The 14,005-nt window shown below is 40.9% G+C and overlaps 1 pseudogene; it reads right to left on the reverse strand.

Annotated features, from left to right (window-relative positions):
- LOC131920497 (ATP-binding cassette sub-family G member 3-like) overlaps positions 1-14,005 on the reverse strand; it is a 71,030-nt pseudogene that overhangs the window by 34,946 nt on the left and 22,079 nt on the right.

Consider the following 14,005-nt stretch of genomic DNA (forward strand, 5'->3'; position numbering starts at 1 on the left):
CACTTGCTGGTCTTGCAGAAAACCAAGGTTTCACTTCCAACAACCAAATGACCCCTAACAACCTTCTGTAACTCCAGTTCCAGAGAATCTGATGCCTTCTTCTGGCCTCCATGGGCATGCACATGATGCACAGATATACATGCAGGCAAAATATCCATACATAAAAAATAAATTAAAAAATTAAAAAAATGGTCCTCAATTCCTATCATTACTAATACACACACACACACACAGACACACACACACACACACACACACACACACACACACTTCTTACCTCATGATATTGCCTCACTGTTGAACAATGAGTAATCCCATTTTACGAATGTAACTCACTTTTTTCCAATCCTATTGAATCTTTTATTTTTTTCAATAAGAATGGATATAAAAATGCCTTTTTTATAACCTAAATACCCACTAATAGGGCCAAAGTGTCTAGAGCAACTGACAGTATAACTCAAATGGTAAGAATATTCACATACACACTGGGAAGGAAGCAACATTGAAATATGAAAAGGGCAGCACACATGTTAGGAAGTAAGTGGTGTTTCATTATAGCCAACAACAGGAATTCTCAGTATTCAACAGAAACTAAATTCCTGAGAATAAAATAACAACTCACTAACAGCAGAACTGACTCTAAGTTCTGGTTTACAGGGACAGGGATGTAGAGTGATTGCCCTCTCATGGCTGAAGCCCCAGGATCAAACATTAACACAGCAGAATCATCAACATTATGAAATAAATATAAACGAATAAGTGATGGCCCAATGAGCTGGAAGAACCACATTTATGTGTGACATTCATGTTTAAATAACAGAAAATCTTAAGGCATGATGATCCTTGTTACAGAGCTGGTTTAAAGAAAAGTGGAACCTCACTTCCTCCCAGTTCCCAGTCAGCTGACAGGGAAGAGCACTGTTCAGTCCAGTCACTATCTGTGTGTGAACTGCACTCTGAGTGGCTTCTGCTCTCACCCTGGACTCCAATAAGGGAACAGCACTCTGAACTGGGCTCATCTCAGGCAGTGCATGCACAGGCTCCCTCAGAGGGGATCAATGGCCCTGTTTCCTCATCCCATGATTTCAACTACAGATCAACCCCCTTTCCCTCCCCAGTCACCTCCACCCATCTACTTAGACTTTCTCCAAAGTCCATTCTTTCATCTGACATGCTACAGTTGTATCTGTTTATTCAGTTACCATCCATCCACCCCATGAAAAGTTACATCAGGACAGAAGCCTTTGACTCCCTGACTCATTCATGGACTTAAGCTTGTTCAATGCACTGGTGAATTAGACAGGTGTGAGGAACTCCCAGGTGTGCTGAATTTCTTGTTGCCTTCCTTGAATTAAATTTCCTACTGGGATTAGTCATTATAGTTCCTCTAAATAAAAAAAAACACATTAAAAATGTTTTCTGTAAGTAAAAAGTTAATCATGTTCTGCTTGCTTTATTGAACATATGCCGAGTGGAGAGGACAAACACATGGAACAGAGTAGAAGAAAAATGTGACCTGAAGTAGACCGACTCAGAAACAAATTGTTCCCACTTGATTTTTTTCATAATACATTTAAAATAATTCATCAGATTACCTGAATTATAGTGATCTGTGGAAAACCCAGGCAATTTTTGAATAAATGAGAGATATTCCATCTGAGCTGATTCCAGAAAGGGGTGACACACGTGATCTCCTCCAAGACTGAGCTTCTCCCTGCCCTCTGTTCCCCCAAGAGTGGATCCAGCTCAGTTCTTGTTTCTCTGTATAAGGAGGACTGGGCATACATATTGGCTAATTTTTCTGTGACTTGGTGCCGTCTCTCAGAAAGTTCTGTATATATGTCAGCTTTGGGATAAAAGTGGATAAAGACAAGAAGCAGACAGTAATTTAACTGATTTTTCTGAGACACTTTTCATGAATAACACATAAATTATGTACCAGTTTTTCTTTGAGACAGTCTCATGTACCTTAGACCTGCCTCAAGGTTTCTATTAAGCCAAAGGTGACCTTAACTTCTCCAGGTCCTCCTGTGTCTGTCTCAAGGGCTGAGATGACAGGCATGCACTGCACACTCAGTTATGTGCTGCTGGGAACCAAATTGAAGGCTTGGTGCATCTGAGGCAAGGACTCTACCAGCTGAGCTACATCTTCAACTCACCACGTTTTAAGCATAATAAAATTACTCCTGTGTAATTCCTTAACAGATTAGAAAAGTGTCCCTAACTGACCTGACTACTGTCATTATCCCGTGGATAGAGCAAACTGAAAGGCCTCTTCCCATCTAGATACCAATTCTTAACAAAGTATTCCTTCCCTTATGGATCTATGCTTCGTAACATAAAAGTCTGGTCTCTACTTTCTACCGCATGTGAATGTATATGCAAATGTATAAATTGCCAAGTATCATATTTTTAAAATGTTATAAACAAAGTCAGATATCGTGACATAACCCTGTAATACCTATATTTGGAGATGAGGTAGAAAGAGCACACATTTAAGGCCAGCCTGGCTACATAAGCAAACCACATCTAAAACAATAACAAGGATAATATGACAAACAATAAGTACATTTACTTTCTAACAGAAATTTCCTTGACAACTGACAGTATCATATAAATGGTCTATTATAATTTAAATATAAAACACCAAGCACAACAGACAGAACACTTATTAGCTAATTTTAGGACACTGAATTAACATATAAAGCTACTATCTAAAGAACCACACTACTGTGTTATAATGAAATCAGTTAAGCAAAAACCTGTGACTTTAGAAGATTCACATACCGTTATGGCCTTCTTCCTCTGTGTCTAATATAGCTGAGAAACCTCCATTAATGATGTCCAGGAAGAAGTCTGCAGGGTTGTTGTGGGAATCATATTCGTAACCTACAAAGAAGTTGGCCATGAACACAAACTTGAGGACCCTCTCAGAGAGTGGGATGGGGAGGGGAGACAGAATCTAAGAGCTTCTTCTTCGTCTTGCCCCTCCCCCACTATCTTATCCTTTCCTCTTGCACATACCCTCATAATATTTCAAAAATATCTGCTTCCCAGTATAATATAAACATATATGTATATACACATTTGTGAATATATATGTATGTTGATGTGTATGTTCTACATACATATGTGAACTCTTTCTATGAAACAATCTTTTGAATTTGGCCTAAATTTTTATTGGACTCCAAAGACTCACAAACGTTTACACTTTTTTTTTTTTGATTTTTTTTTTTTTTTTTGATTTTTTGAGACAGGGTTTCTCTGTGTAGCTTTGCGCCTTTTTCCTGGATCTCGCTCTGTAGACCAGGCTGGCCTCGAACTCACAAAGATCTACCTGCCTCTGCCTCCCGAGTGCTGGGATTAAAGGCGTGCGCCACCACCGCCCGGCAACGTTTACACTTTTAAATGTCAAAGATTAATCAAAAACAGAGAGTGATACAGAGAGCTGCTGGTCAATGGCTTTTACAGCAGCCACAAGAATATACAGCAGACGGCAATTAACAACTCCGGTGTCAACCCTCCAGAGGAATAACTCTCTGACTGAGGAATCTCACTAAGCAAGGCTTATGGGCCCCAAAACTCAAACGCCAGGTGCGTGCGTCTGTCATTTCTCTCACGTGCCGCTATGTGTCTTCCCTACAAACAGCTGTGGTGTCTCCCCAGGGCCTATGACACCGTTGCTTCTGTCTGTGATTCCACATGTGCAAAAACAGCTGGGGTGTCTCCCCAATACCTGCACAATGATGTGTGATCTCATACAATATGTACATGTGATATCATGATCACATCTCAATGTTATGGTCACTTATATCTGTGGACTGCCTGAAGATCACTCATCATTAAGCTGTATAATTTTGATATGTAGAAAATATACTAGGATTTGCTTCAAAATTAGATCTATTATTCCATGAGGACTGTAAGACACTTAGGCCCTGTTTTTTATCACTAGCACAGACTTACATAAAGAAAACAACAATTTCTTCTCAGTTGTAAGACATGCTACATACAATTGGCTGATTTTGAGCCTCAGAGCAAATTCAAACTACACTCAATGCTTCCTAAGATAAACCTCCAGAGAAAATATGCAAGGTATTCCCAGGTGTCTATTGTAGAACCAAGGCCAGACACAAAGCAACATTGGTGCCAGTTCCCTGCTTGATAAGTCTGGCTGGTAAAGACCTACGCCCTAAAAAATTCCTCAGCAGCTTGTCTCACTGGGCACTGTGCCCCCGGCCTCATGTCACCGCCTGAACCTTGCATGTGGGCATTGCCATGGTTACTCATGCCCTCAGATGTAACTTTTTTTACTTTCCATGGGATGGATATAAGAGGAGACAGAACAAAGAAAGAGGGAGAAGCTGGAGAAAAATAAAGAAAATTCCTCAGTACGTGTTTGAGTCTGGTTCCCTCAGATAAATAAGAGTTATCCCTAAGTCCTACTACTCTGAAAGCATTCTTTTTGCAACTCTGGATGTAGTTCAGGGAGCTGGTCTCTCAGGCTGCTAGAGAGTGACGGAAAGCAAACATTTAAACCTATATTTGGAGGTACAATCATCCATAAGTATATTCGTATTTCACTAAAATGGAACTGACGTCATGAATCATTAAAAAATATTTCATCATCCAATCTGACTCTGAAAAAAACAGGCAGATACAAAAACATGAGTTCACAGAAGCCAGACTTAAGCCACTCTAGCCCTCAAGCATTGCCTATACCTGAAATGCAAAGTTCAACTAATTTAAGTAACATCTCCACAGCTCCTCAGAGTCAGATCACACTAGGGGAAAACTGAAAACCACCATGTGTTAAGTGAGCAAGAACACGATGATGCTGGGTTTCCAAAGCTGTTCCAATGACAAATAACCAGACTTGAGGCCAGCATGTTAATTAAGAGGGTCACCACAATGGGGATGCAGAATAAGAAGCTCAGGAAAAATACTGTAACACAGACATGACACAGGACAGCAGAAAGAAAAGAGACCTGAACAACAAGCCTGTGCTGCACAACTAACAGAGTCCTGTCACCAAATTAACCAAAGGTATTTAAAATGGAGAAACCCACACACAGTAAGTCTGCAGGAAGGTCAAGCAGTACTCCTGGGAAGCCCTGTTCTCTTCCCAGATCCCTTGAATGAAGGAGATCTCACAGCAAAAGCCAGCCATACCTGCGGATGTGAAGTACTCCAACGCCTCTTGTGCAGGCCCGTGATACATGACTTTTCCTGAGGCCACTAAGGTGAGGCTATCAAAAAATCTGAAGATGGAGTATTGAGCCTGATTAATGGAGAAGATGATTGTCTGTCCCCTCATAGACATCCTAAGTTTAAAGAGGGAAAATCATAAGTCACTGGAACATCGAAAACTTAAAATTCTCAAGAAAATATTTTATTCCTGAAGTTATATTCTTTGTTCCCATTTCAGCTTGAATTTTTCTTAAAAACATCTCCTCTCACTGTATTATGCACTTGATAGATGTAGATGAATTTTTAAACAGTCTTATTAAATAAGAAACACAGAGCCAAATATAGTTAATAGCCAAAGAGATCAGAGCAATAGCCAAGACTAGCCTTAGCTTACCACCAGCAGTAGCTTTCACAGAGAGAGCTTCTCCCTGCCTAATCTGCGCTTTTATTGCCTTCCTGTTCTGCCTTCTCATTGGCTATAAGCCCAGCCACAAGACTTCCTCATCACTGCCTGTCTATACAGACCTCCAGGTCTCTATGGTTGGTGCTGGGATTAAAGGCACGTGTCACCATGCTTGGCTGTGTCCTTGACATACAGAGACTCTGTTTTGCCACCACCTGACTTCTGTTTATGGCTATGACCTCTGATCACCAGTCAAACTTTATTAACATACAAATAAAATATCACCACAGATAAAGAAACAAAGCTCCAGGCTTTTATTTAAAAAACTAGGACTTCTAAAGTGTAGGACATCAGTAGTCCAGGGACCACTAACTATGTAGATCCCTGCACAGTCTTCTCAGACACTGAATCACAATATTAGGGAGTCAGGGCAAGGAGTCCATATCATGAAAAGACAACTAGGGTGATGGGCAGGTTCACTCAAGCCTGGGAACGCCTGACAGAGCACAGATTACAACTATGAGTGTATTCACAATTCCCTTCAATCGTTTACACTTTCTGCCTCTTCAGGAACTGGGTTTCATTGTTCTGATACTGTAATTCACATTATTAACGACTTGTTCTCCCTGCTTCAGCAAGAACCTCATCTCAATTTTCACAATATCGGCATAAGGCATGTCTAATAAAATTCCCCCCTTCCTGTTGATAAGGCTTAAAAGGTCCAGCAACATGCCAAGGGGTCAGTTAGTGAGTTGCCAAGCTGGGATTTGATCATTGGTTTAATTCTCTGATAGGAAAAAGTAAGCTGAACTATCATTTCAGAGAGTCATATCTTCTGTAAGGAGAAACAATAACCCAAAATACTGTTTAAAAGTCTTTGAAAATATGTTTATAAAAGGTGGGTATGGTGGCACATCTGGCCTGGACTGATCAGCTCAGCTACCACCCAGGCACACATCCAGGGCTTTGAGTTTGCCCAACCCAACATCTACCCCATCTGTGACCTGCTGTAGCACATGTAGGGACTGATCCTGCAGATCCATAACTGGAGGATCTCCATGACTCAGGGTAGCAGCAGGACATCCCAGAGGAGTTTCACTGAGGGTCCTGCATTGATGGTGTACCAGAAGCCAGAGGCCTTGAACCTCACCAACAACTGGTTATACAAGTAAAGCTGTTTGGACAGAAGGGTCTACTCCATGACGTGCTGAAGCTCCCAGTGCCACTAATACAAATGAAGAGGAGATGGGGAGGGGGAGAGACAGGAGTGAAGTGTTTGTTTTTGTTTCTTTTATTCTGTTGTTTCAGTTGTTGCTGTCTTGCTTTTATATTGTATTGTTTGTTTAATTTTTAATTAATATTTTTACTTTTTTATTTTTGGTTTTTTTTTTTTAAACTTTCCTTTGGCAAATGCTATGAGGGTGAAGTGTGGATGCTATCGGGGAACAGACTGGGAGTTGGGTGGGATTGGTGCATGATATGAAATTCCCAAAGAATCAATAAAGAATTTATGTTTATTTTTAAAGGTGAGTATGGTGGCATATCTGTAATACCCCAGCACTGGGGAGGATCAGAAGTTCCATGTCCACCTAGGTTACATGAGACCCTGTTTCATTAAGACAAACAGAAAAAAGAAGAGAGGGAGAAAGGGAAAGAGGAAGGGAGGAAGGGAGAGAGGGAGGGAGGGAGGAAGGGAAGGAGGGAGGGAGGGAGGAGGGAGGGAGGGAGGAAGAGAATAAGAAAGAGTGAGAGAACTAAGCATGGTAGTGCACACCTTGAATTCCAGCAGGACAACTGGTTGGTAGCAACAAGATAAGGAGCAGAATAATGACATAAGAGCCGATTGTTTTCCCTGTCAGACTGTTAATAAATCACAAAAGGAAAAATTGTAATTTCATGTGACATAACCCAGAACCACCAGCATGATTAGATGATCAAGATTCAAGACAGAAAAGGGAGATGGATCAATGGGTAAATTCAGTTCATGCCAAGTCTAAAGACCTAAGTTCAGTTCCCAGAAACTAGTTGGTGGAAGGAGAAAGTCAACTCCTTGAGTTGTCCTCTAACCTCCACAGATATGCTACACACACATAAAACACATACAATAAAAAAAAAAAGTTTTTTAAAAAAAGTATTCTACCACTAGGATGCACTTCCAGGAGTGTTGGAGACCAAGGAGAACACAGCATATCAGGGCCTGAGTCTGCTCCAAGAACACTGGGAGAAACCACACTTAGGATGACCCCACCCAATGCACTAAGACTAGCCATGGCATGAGACACAGGGACAGAGAGAAGCGTTCCATACTGAAAATGAACAAGAACTTGATCTTAGAGTGTCCTGAAGCAGACAGGAGAGGAGACAGACAGGGAAGGTGTGACACCTGAGGAGTCTACAGACTAGAAGGTGACAAGGCCCCAGGTGTTGACTTCCTCACCGGGAAGGTGCAATGGTGGATGGTGTGGTTCTTGGAGGGACAGGCAGGAGTATTTAGGGTGATGGACCATGATGTCAGAACAAAACAAAGAACAAGGGGAAGGAAAGACAGACAGAGAGTACAGTAAAGTTCAACAGCCAGGAGACCAGGTCATGGGAATTAGACAGTCCTTATATGGTTCTTGGGGTTATTCAGTCAGTTTGAAACTCTTACTAATTTTTAGAATATAAAATCTAACCCTTACACTTTTTTCTATAAATGTTTCTGTAGCTAAAGGTATCTCCAGTCCCGCCCAGGCCCACAGCCACTCAGACCCAAATAAACACACAAACACTTATATTATTTAAACTCTTTGGCCTAATGGCTCAGGCTTCTTGCTATCTAGTTCTTATATCTTAAATTAACCCATTTCTATTAGTCTATAAGTTGCCACATGGCTTGAGGCTTACTGATACTTTACATCTTACTTCTCATGGCGGTGGCTGGCAGTGTCTCCTGACTCAGGCTTCCACTTCCTAGAATTCTCCTCTCTGCTTGTTCTGCCTATACTTCCTGCTTGGCTACTGGCCAATTAGCATTTTATTTATCAACCAATCAGAGCAACATATTCACAGCATACAGAACATCCCACAGTGTGGTGGTATTGTGTTCCCCAAAATAGTGTGCATCCTAACAAACTTATCTGGGGTCAGAGGAAAGAACAGCCACTAGATAGACATAGAGGCCAGAAAATGGTGACACACATGCCTTTAATCCTATCACTTGGGAGGCAGAGATTCATTTGGATCTCTGTGAGTTCAAGGCCATACTGGAAACAGCTAGGCATGGTAACAAGAGCCTTTAATCCCAAGGAGTGATGGTAGAAAGCAGAAAGGTATATAAGGCATGAGGACCAGAATCTAGAAGCTTTTAGCTGGTTAAGCTTCAGGCTTTCAAGCAACAGTTCAGCTGAGATTCATTCTGGATGAGGACTCAGAGGATTCCAGTCTGAGGAAACAGGATTAGCTAAGGAACTGGCAAGGTGAGGTGGCTGTGGCTGGTTCTGCTTCTCTAATCTTCCAGCATTCACCCCAATACCTGGCTTCAGATTTGTTTTAATTAATAAGACCTTTTAAGATTCATGCTACACCACAGCACCTACCTTTTCTGTCTAATCAAAAGGAAGGTTTTAATTTTAACATAGTAAAATTACATATAATAGAACAGTTATCAAGCAAGAATATCTAGTCTATTTGTATTTGGCAAAATTAAAGAAAATATTCTATCTATCCTATATTTGTGAGTCTAAAGTTTCATTATCTAATTTATTTTTTATCATAACCAAGGAAAATTATAATTGGGCACCATTTGTAGCTGATGTATTCCTATTTGTAGTTGATATATTCCTGTGTCCACCTGGCTCTTGCAGCTGCTCAGACCAAGGTAAACACACAGAGACTTATATTACTTATAAACTGTATGGCCGTGGCAGGCTTCTTGCTATCTAGTTCTTATATCTTAAATTAACCCCCTTCTATTAATCTATAAGTTGCCACATGGCTTGTGGCTTACCAGTACTTTACATCTTGTTTTTCATGGCAGCGCTGGCAGTGGCTCCTGACTCAGCCTTCCACATCCCCGAATTCTCTCCTCTCTGCTTGTCCTGCTTATACTTCCTACCTGGCTACTGGCCAATCAGCATTTTATTTATCGACCAATCAGAGCAACACATTCACAGCGTACAGAACATCCCACAGCAGGTTTCAACCATAGACTTCTTTCTTGAGAGAAGAAAATGCCATTTCTTTTATTTCATTATTCTCCAGGTTCAGGACCCAGACCTTGTAATCATTCCCTCAGCCACCACATCCAGGGCTAATCTCGGAGACAATGCTATATATTCCAACTTCAAATCACCTCAGAACCAACCATTTTCTACCTAAGAAACACCCACACATCAGCCTCCTGCTGATATCTTTACATCAACATAGTGCAACTGTACAACCATCTCCATGATGCATGCTCTGCTCTAAACACAGAAGCCTTCCCACATCCCCTGCCATGGAAACCTTAGTCCTTACAGTGGCCCAGGTGGTCCAGGCAATCTACATTCATTCCAACCAACCTGCCTCACCTCAACTGTGAATGTGGAGGGCTGAATTATGTCCTTCCAAAGACTCATTTGTAGAAGACTTCATATCTAAGAACTTAGAATGTGGCTATAATTGGAGAGAGAGTCTTTTAAAAGGTGGTTAAGTTTAAATGAAATTACTAGTATGTTCTAATGTAACTGGTGTTCATTTAAGAGATCAGGGCATAGACACATGAAGAGGAAAGAGACACCATCCACAACTCAGTGACCGAGGCCTCAGGAGACACAGCCTGTGGATACTTCAATATCTGGCTCCCAGGATTGAGAACTGTAAGAAATATAACTACTGTCAAGTCACTCAATCTGTCTTCAGCAGTGCATTAGCAACTTTCCATCCCCTCAGGCCACTGGGTTCTTGTCAACTAGTTCTATTTAATGTTCCAGACACATCAAACATGCTTTGCTTCAGAACAAATGCATTTCCCCTCTATACAGCACTCTCTTCAGATCTCACCCACTCATCCTCAGCTCACTTGTCACATGCTTGAGGGTTATGGTGACATTTATTTAAAGCAGTGCTCCACCTTCACCACAGCCATCTTTCCCTATGCTCTTGTCTCATTGTCTTGATGTGTGTTCCTTGTTAATTGAAGTTTCCCTTCAACAATCAAGGAAGAAATTCTGATGCTTACTTCTGAATCCCTGCACCAAAAATACACACAAGTGACCAGGTATTAAGTGAATAAAACTTAATGTTTCTTCAGCACTTACCTTCTCAGGACCGAGATGACATCTGTTGTAGTCCTCAAGTCTAAGCCAGTGGTGGGATCATCCAAGAACAGAATGGGATGCTCTGTGACCAGCTCCATTGCTATACTGGTCCTTTTCCTGAGCTCCTTAGATCTAGGCTAGAGCACCAATGACCATCATTATCAACAAGAACAACCACAGTCATTGTCATTTGGTGAACTCACCTGTTATAGCAATAAAAGGTTTTGTTATGTCTTTATCCTGAGGAGCAAAATATGGGCACCTGGTAGAAGAAGGACATTTCTCTTTTACCAAGTGAGTAGAAAGAGGCTCAGGCCAGACTTGATATGAAGCCCATGATAATGACAGTTACTGTTTGTTCTTTATCAAGTCACATGTTCTAGGGTAATGAGTTACCACACTCCAAGACTGGCACAGTGAGATCTCTGTTGAAGGAACGAGGAAGACGGGACAGGAGAAGATGAAGTATCTCTAATAATTTAGTAGTCATTTAACACCCTCCTAACACACACAGGACACACACAAGAAAGGCACTCTACACAACACACAATCACATACACACACACTGGCATGTGAACACACAAGTGTACACACACACAAATATTTTGATAATTGAGAATAGAATTTGCGCAAAGCTACACAAAGAAACCCTGTCTCGAAAAACCAAAAAGAAAAAAAGAATAGAGTTTATAGGCAAGCAGATGTCCTTATTTTTATAGATGAAAAGTCATTAAGTACTCAGGAGGAAGATACTCCCTAATGTTCTTTTATAATGCCGCCGTGAGAAACAGCTTTAGTGAGCATGATGTTGTAAACACTCATGGGCCCAGGAGGCTGGTATTAGCACTGTACTATAGTGCGGGATATACAACAGTCAAACTTTTGGAGTAATGACCTATTGCCTCCACATTTATAAAATCAAAATCTTATGAAAGGCCAAAGAGAAGTCTTAGCAGGGAAAAGTCACTTGCCACACATGCCTGAAGCCTAGGTTCATTGCCTGGAACTCACATATAAAGCTATATGCAGTGGAATGCATCCATAATTCCATCAAGATGTAATTACAGTGAGATGGGAGGTGGATCAGGAGCACTGGGCAAGTGTGAAGGCCATCAGCAGAATGAGACAGACCCTGCCTTATAAACAAGGATGGAAGAGAGAATGGATCCCTGACAAAGATGTACTCTGACTTTCATGTGTGTGCTATGGCATTCAATTGGACACACACACACACACACACACACACACACGCACGCACACACACACATGAATGCAGGCATACACACATACACCTTTTCTAAAGCAATCATAAAAAGTATATTAAAATTCTTGCAGTATATTATATTTCATAACTTCAAGAAGTTAATAAATATTTTTATATGTTGCCCCTAAAAACAAGTAAACAACTTAGGGCAATGACTAATTATTGTTAAAAACAGAACAAAAGAAAGAAGTTTATTGTAGAGATAAAGCTATGTAAATAAACAGAGCCAAAGCAAACAAAATTCCGCCACTCAGGAAAAAGAGAAAGCATGGTGAATGTGAGCTTTTTTATTATTCATCCCATCAAGACAAACAACATCTCATCAACGACTGTGGAGAAGTATTGTGGGAATCAACAGCCCGTACCTTCCTGTTCCTCACTGCCTCTAAGGAGGAGTCACCACAGGAGTTAGTTCATGAGAATCATATCCTGGGGAACTCATTTCCATCCATACCACCAAATGTCTGCTCAGCAGACATCTATGTATAATCTTCTTAGTGAATTGATGTCGCTGTGAGAGACAGAATGGTTTGGAGGACATAAGAAAGGGAAAAAAAACCCTAATGTTGAAAAACTCTAGGCATAAAATAAATTAAATGCCTGATCAAGTTCTGTAAACAATGTAATCATAAATATTTGGGGACTGAAAATGGTTATAGACCTGACACGCTGAGGATATAAGGATTTTATTCATTTTGATAGTTAAGAATGTAATTGTTAAAGATTAAGAATAATTAAGTATTTAGGAATGAACTATTACATAATAGTCTTTTAAAATATGTTAGTAAGAAACTAGTTAGCTATGAAGTTCACCACTTATCTATTACCCCTCCTGATCCTGCACAAATCCTCAGAGGAGTCACCAGGTCCACTCTGTTGCTCTTGCTCAAGTTTGTACCATTAAAACCTAACACAGGAGCTGAGAAAAAAATATTGACAGAGGATAAAAAAGGAAGGAGCAGGGGCAAAAGGCTATCCTATTTTTCCATCCAGTTACAAAGATAAAACAATCTTGAAAAAAGTAAACAAGGAGTGAAAGGTTTATTTCAGCATAAAATTTAAAAGTACAGTCAACCATTGCAGGGAAGTCCAGGCAGGAAGCCGATGCAGCTGGTTACAGCCAGTCCAGAGCACAGAGAGGATGAATGCGTGCAGGCCTGTCAGTGTTCGGCTCACTTTCCCCATTCTCATGACACCCAGGACCCAAACACAAAGAATGGTGCTGCCTGAGTGGGCTGGGTCTTTCCACATCGATTAACTCAATCAAGACAGTCACCTCAGAAATGCCCACAAGCCACTGACTACAATTCCTCATTGAGACTCTCTTCTAGATGATTCCAGGTGGCTCCAGACTGTGTCAAGGTGACAGTTAACACTAGCCACCACAGACAGGATGAGATAAAAACACAGGAAGGCTACAGAAAATAACAAGCACTGAACAAGTCAGAAGTAAATGCTAAAGAGACCAAGTACAACCCTGGAGGAAATAAATGCAGAGTGAAACACAGAGCCAGAGTCCTCAATCCCAGGTCATATGTCAGTCCAGAAAACATTCTGAAACAACAAAGGGACAAGTCCTGTGGGGAAGAGACAATAAACAGAAGAAAGCCCTTGTCAGATTCTCCATGAGTCAAGAGTTTAAGGCTAAGGAAGAGGAGGCTCATGTGAGGAAACTTGGAAATGGCCATGTGAGGAACACTTTTCCCTCCTGGATCACACTCCATTCCCAGGTTCAACCATTGTAAGAAGGTTTCCCAGTTCAATCTCCACTTTACATCACGTAACCAGTCACTTACTCATTAATACAGAGAGCAGCACCTTGACCACACACATTATAGGAAACTGCTGAAGGAGGGTCATATTATCAACACG

This window comes from Peromyscus eremicus, chromosome 10, assembly GCF_949786415.1.
Source record: "Peromyscus eremicus chromosome 10, PerEre_H2_v1, whole genome shotgun sequence".
In the NCBI taxonomy this organism is placed as follows: Eukaryota; Metazoa; Chordata; class Mammalia; order Rodentia; family Cricetidae; genus Peromyscus; species Peromyscus eremicus.